Source organism: Patiria miniata, unplaced genomic scaffold (genome assembly GCF_015706575.1).
Source record: "Patiria miniata isolate m_02_andy unplaced genomic scaffold, ASM1570657v1 HiC_scaffold_11, whole genome shotgun sequence".
In the NCBI taxonomy this organism is placed as follows: Eukaryota; Metazoa; Echinodermata; class Asteroidea; order Valvatida; family Asterinidae; genus Patiria; species Patiria miniata.
In genome coordinates, this window is record NW_024037049.1 from 4,719,480 (window position 1) to 4,726,125 (window position 6,646).

Below are 6,646 nucleotides of genomic sequence, written 5' to 3' on the forward strand. Positions count from 1 at the left end.
CATCATGCCGAAATAATAACGTCAAGGTGGTGAGGCGGAGTTGGCCTTGCGGCATGGATGTCGCACGCGCCCCGGAAAATGTTCAATCAAAAAAATTCCTTCTGTCACCCATTACGGTTACCCAATAATTATTGCAAGGACAACTCTTGTGTTTTACAACTTCCGTTCACAATCAAAAGCTTGCCCCACAAAATTAAGCTAGCTGACACTTGACACTTTTGACAGTCAACATGGATGCGAAGTATCTAAGCGAACTATTATTATCGATGATTCCAAACACATAAAATGACTTTTCAGCCTGGTTGTGGCATATCATAGCCACATGTTTAAGTATCAACTGCCAAAACATAAAGATGTCGTTTCGTTCTCTTATAAGAAACGGGGTCATTAACTACACGATTTATACTGCTACTGGCCTTTAGTGTTTTTATGCGTTGAATGCAACGCCCCACCCCACCCCCTTGAAAAATCTTGGCAGCGACACCCAAGCCGCCCGCCCCACCCCCTTAAATCTGGATCAAGCGTTGTATTGTCATCGTTGCATTTTTTTTTTCATCCTCGATGGGGAAATTCTAAGCGGCGCATCCAGGTTTTGAGTCCAGGACGGTTGGGGTAGTAACAGACCCATGTTTGACCGGAGATAGGGCTAGCTCCGTGGAGAACGGGTAATATACTCAGACTAGTTGGGGGGGGGGGGGGGGGGGGGCTGCCCCCAAAACCCTCGGTTTTTTTTTTAGGTTCGTTGAAATTATTAACAACTGGAGGGACTACATAGCAGTGGCGTAGGGGGGGGGGGGGCTGTCGGCACGTGGCCCCACAAATTCCCAGGTGTCCCGCCCCAGGTACCCCCAGGTGCCCCCCCCCCCCGTTTGCCCCCCCCCCCCCACCACCGCCACAAAAAAAAAAAAACAATCAAACTTTGGCGCTTGCCTAGGAAGTGTCCCCCCCCCCTTTTGAATTTGTGGTGGCCTGGAAATTTGGGGGAAATGTTGTTGGGTCTGCCCTTGGTGCCCCCTCATGCCCCCCCCCCCCGAAAAAAATCCTGGCTAATGTTACGTAGATCCTAATTAGTTATCCCGAACGCAAATTGAATGCAACTGATATCTTCATCACATCTATTTTCCCCCAATACACCAAAACAGAAACATCGAAAGAGAAAAATACCCAAAGAATGTAGAGGGTTACAAAACAAATCATCTGTTCAAATAAAAAATATCCCAAAACTGATAATAATTCTGTTTCCATCCTATCCTGCTGATTTCATTTATTTATTTATTTCATACATCATCCAACAGCGCAAACGCCAAACACGAATGGATAAATTGATTAATTAACAGTATAAAAATTAAAAATTAGCAAAATAATTTGCATAAGAATCACGACTTCAAAACATTAAATAAAAAAAAAAAAATACCAAAACAAATTCACAAAATGACACAGGCGCACTCTGTGCTTGACTATCAATACAACAAAATAATGTAAAATACATCATGGTATTCCCACAATAAATATCAAGTCTTCAACATTACATGCACTTTAAGATGAGACAGGCTCACTCCAGGCCCGACCTTTCAATCCATGATGCATCTGACGGTGTGGAACCAGACTAATATTACTGAATTCTCACGGTTTTGATGAACCCCGAATCAACCACAATCTTCCCTCGTTCATTATTTGAAATATATTCCCATTTACTCCCCCATCCCCCCCCCCAAGAAAAATCGCATTTTTCATTATGGTAACTATATACAAGAACGGACGAAATGAGATTGAGATGGACGCACGACACATTGTTGCGTATAAATTCTCTGATATTTTATATACAAAAGAACGAGTCCATAATAACCATGCTCATTCTGTAAAAATACACGAAAAAAAAATCACCACTGTAACACTATCACCGGGCTTTAAATAGACAACAATTTAGAAAGTGAAACTGTGAAAGATAATCTGGGGAATTGCCTTCATCTCGTGACACTGTATACTCCCGAGCTATCCATACTGTTCTACTCATAGAGGCCTATTCCATTATCCGTGCTATTCCGAGTTTCACCCCGAAAATACGTTTGATTTTAAATTTTTTTCCAGCGATGTAACAGTTAATTTGATAAACTGGTTCCCGATCCATTTTAGATTCGGTAATGTAGGGACTGGGAACCAGTCTACCCAGAGAGTGGAACTTTTTGTTCACACAAGCAAACCCCATAAAAGCTCTTTTGTAGAGGATTTCAGACGCCAAAAATAGAATTTCATTTTTTCCCCCTCGTCATAACAAAAACCAAAACGTCCAAATAATATAACTGGGAGAAAAATTAGAATCTGTGAAAGAGGACAGACACTACTTCCTTAAAAGGAAATGTGCACGACGTCACTCCCACGACAAAAATAACCTTATGTTGCCCGGTTAGAATTTTAAAAAACTAGAACATCCGAGTCCAAAAATTTTAACCAAAAGATGTACCCATAATTATTTCCCACACTCCAATTTCTTCTACCAATCATGGGCGTCGCCAGGATGGGGGGGGGGGGCGCTTATTCCCCCCCCCCCCTGAGAAAAGCCACCCAACAAAGGGAAGAAAAAATAGGGAGAAAAAGAAAAGAAAAAGAGGTGTGAAGTCATATTTGCTATTAATTTCATACACATGGTGTCTGCAGGGGTGTCAATGGGGGTGGGGTGGGTAACTGCCCCCGCCCACCCTCGAAAAAAATGATAAAATGAGAATATGCTAGAGAAAGTACAAGGATGTGGGGGATGTGTTCCCCCCCCCCCCCCTAGAAAAAAATCCTGGCGACGCCCATGCTACAAATTATCATGATGTTTCACACAGAGATTTAGACACAATTCTTCACAAACGCTAGCCTTATGTCTTGCCAGTAATCATAAACGCGTATAACACACGAAGCCAAGTTGCTTTGTACCCCCTATGTACCCCCTATGTAACCCCCCCCCCCCCATTTTTTTTTATTAGAACACCAGAAATGCGACAAAGCGGTCAACAATCTCGTATACCATTCACAGCCAGTAATTTTGAAGTGACTGTATACACATACCGAAAGTAGCGTGCTCTTTCTGAATACAATCACACAAAACAGAATTCACTGAGTTTCGAGCTTATCATAGTACGACATGCATGATGAAACTTCGTGTATGACACAATCACAGCTCGTTCAATCTATTTCCAGTAAAATACTGCCAAATATCCAGCAAAATTTACACCACTCATTCTCACAGTTAAAAGATAAAATACTGCACAAAGTAATCGCATTGATGTATACAGTGGCTTACATAAAGCGAACATGTAATGCATAATTTTGAAGTCCAAAAATAGTTCATATTATTGCTGATTGACGACTTGGATCTCATGCCAAGTTCTAAACGTTAAAGGGCCATGCGATGAATTTTTCTTCGGAACACATTTTGTGCAACTTTCTACTCCTCTTAAATGTATGAAAAGTGCGCTTCTTTAAACATTTCACATTTTCCATGCTTTGCAAGACAACGGAAGGGGCTGTTGCTGTGATGTCATTTCAGGAAGACACTGTTCAGTTTAGGGGTTTTCTGTTCAAATTGTGACCCAAACTTTGCTCATTGAAAACGTTTTTGAGAAGAGTTGCTTATTGGCTTACTGCCATGTTCTTACTCAACAACGAATCACCAACGAAAATAAAATCTGACAGCAAAATATCAAAAATTCTAGCAAATGTTTGTGCTGAAATAGCTGTATCATTGAAGTATCTGCCCAGAATGACATCACAGTTTTGCTCATGAATATGGAAATTTGCATTAGCAAAAGATCCATTAAAGGAACCAAAATACCTTCCAAAATGGCAAAACAAAAATTGAAAATAAGGTTAAATGTGACAAAAGGTGCATTTTCCAGGATTGCAAAAAATTAACATTGCATGGGCCCATTAATCTCTTTGGAGCTGATGAAATCTTGAATGGTTTCAGTGGAACGTCGCTATAACGAACATCTTGGGATCCACAGATATTGTTCGTAATAGCGATCGTTCGGTATAGCGATTTTCACACATTTTTGGCGCCCTCTTTTGATCATTGTTATTGTGTAGTTGCATTTACAAACCACGCGTGGAGTCCATTAATATTTTCAATTACGCCCTGGTAGTTACTGAAAGACGACTTCAAACACGTGCGACTATTGATTTATGTAATTACACATTTTTTAATAATAGCCATTTGTCGCTCTTCCGTTGACATTTCCAACAACAATGTTCGGTATGTTTTGTACACAAAAATTGGGAGCCAAGGCTGATGTTCGGTATAGCCGAATTTTCGGTATAGCGGTGTTCGGTATAGCGACGTTCCACTGTATTTCATTTTACTGCATATATACGTGTAATTTATATTCCAACGTTGAAAACAATACATTCGTACAAATCACATCATCAAGCTAGAACTTTTAGCAAAAGCTCCACATTACATCATTTTGTACAAAAATAGGTAAAGATATATCGAGGTTTGCAGCCTCATCTCGAGTCGAGTCATACAACAACAAAAATATGATTACACGCGAGAAACCGTCTGAAAATATTGCAATGATAATTTGTTAAGAACAAAATAGTTGTGTGACATTCTGTTATGTAAATACCGGGCACATAAAATATTTTCTTATACACAACAGCCACAAACATAGTTACTTAGGTTTTGTCAGAGCCGACACGCGGACAGATCAACAGTCTTAAATTTGGAAGGTTATGTAATGTCAGAATAACTTCAAACACTTAGAAAACATATCAGTGAAAACACCTATATCAGTGCAAGACGTCTTTTACTCAACTATGCAAGAGGTAGTCAAGAATCACGTCATTATCATAACATCAACTTTGTCTTTCGTCTGAAGAGTTCAAGACTGAAATGGAATGAGTCGTTGCAGTGGTCATTATTTTGATATTCAGATTTAGCTTACAATATGGCACAGAGTATCTGCAAATTGCATATTGCATCATATTTCCGAGCACGCCACAACCGACTGCACATCTGCAGGAGGCCCCCTTCAATGGCGAAAGCATTGTACAAAGCAACTGTCCAAGACGGATTATTTGGACAATAGCTTGCACAAATGCTTTCGCCATGGAAGTGGGCCTCCGAGTGTATACAGTGATACTCAGAATGTGGACAGGGTGAGTCATACAGAAAGAAAGTGACCCGAATTAATTATTCTTTTTCTTAAAAAGGAATCAAATTTGAAACATCAATGAAGTACCGGTATATCTTAAACGAGCATGTTCTTCCACTCATCTAAAAAAAAAATGAAAGAATTACTGTGATTGATCCAGGTTATTTTTTTTATGCACGTTTTACTAAAAGCACCCATTCTTTATAGCTGTCCATGGAATGCCATTGGAAGCTATTGAGCTGAGCGAGAATTACAGATTACACACAAATAGTCAAGTACAATTAGATTTTTAATCATTTTATCAAGACTGAAACAGTTTTTTTTTACCGTCAGGTTTTGTGTTTTGAATATGAGGAACAAGTCATCTATTGTTTTTCTCTGAAATATTAATGGCGGTTTTGGCACGTTCTCCTTTGCAAGTTCTCCATCCATCGAGGTGGAAAAACGTCCATTTTTCATGTATTCAGTTCGTAGAACGGCAAATGATCAGTGGTGGACGGCTGAATTGTGTGATCTTCATAATAAAATGGACGTGACCTGGTAATGGGGTATGCAAATTACGTGATATTTTCACAGTTACTAGTCAATAACATGTACTTATGCCTGTGTTTTTTGTATGAAATGGAGCGAGCCAAATATTTCTTTATATTTTTTCTAATTCGGTCACTTTCTTTTTGACTCACTCTGTATATCAAATCAATATAACTCAGAAACCCAACATACTCCCCTTGTATGCTCTCATGACATGTTTGGCATAATATATTAACCTGAATATAGAAGTCTAGACCTAAATTGTTGGCATGGAGTGACATACTGTGAACTATACCATACTGTGAACTATACCACTGTCGCGGAGATGTCACAACCGACAGTAACATCGATGTTCCGTTGGTCATTATCAGTGTAGTCACATATAATCACGGCAAGAAGAATTCGAAGACAGTCCACATCTGTCCCTTGACATTTCATTTTGACATTTCATTATAATTATCAGCTGCCAACCCGTGGAGAGTGCCATCTATAATTGCAACCAAACAGATCAAGACAATTCTTAATTAAAAATTGAAACCTCTGACCTACGAGGTCAACTCGGGGATAACTCTAAAACACGATATGCTTACTTCATCATTTCGATCTTGTTTGGTACACAATATATTTTACACCGACTTTTTCAACATGGCTGATTTTTTTTTTATTTGATAACAACCCCTTAGGAAAGACACTTTTTTTTTTTACATCTTAAAGACCATCACGCAACCGGACGCGTCATTCCTTACATTAATTTAATAAGAAAAAAAGACACTTATTAGGTGATCTGGATGAAAAAAGTAACGTTTTGGGTGAAACAGCAATGAATGCCATATTGTCACCTCTTTAAATACTTTACTAGAGATTCCTTGATCACAATTTTCCTTTCATTCTGTTAAACACAGGCACTCTAATGACTTTCAGATCTAAAATTAAGACAAGTAAAAATAATCAATATCATCATTAAAGCCACGTAGGAA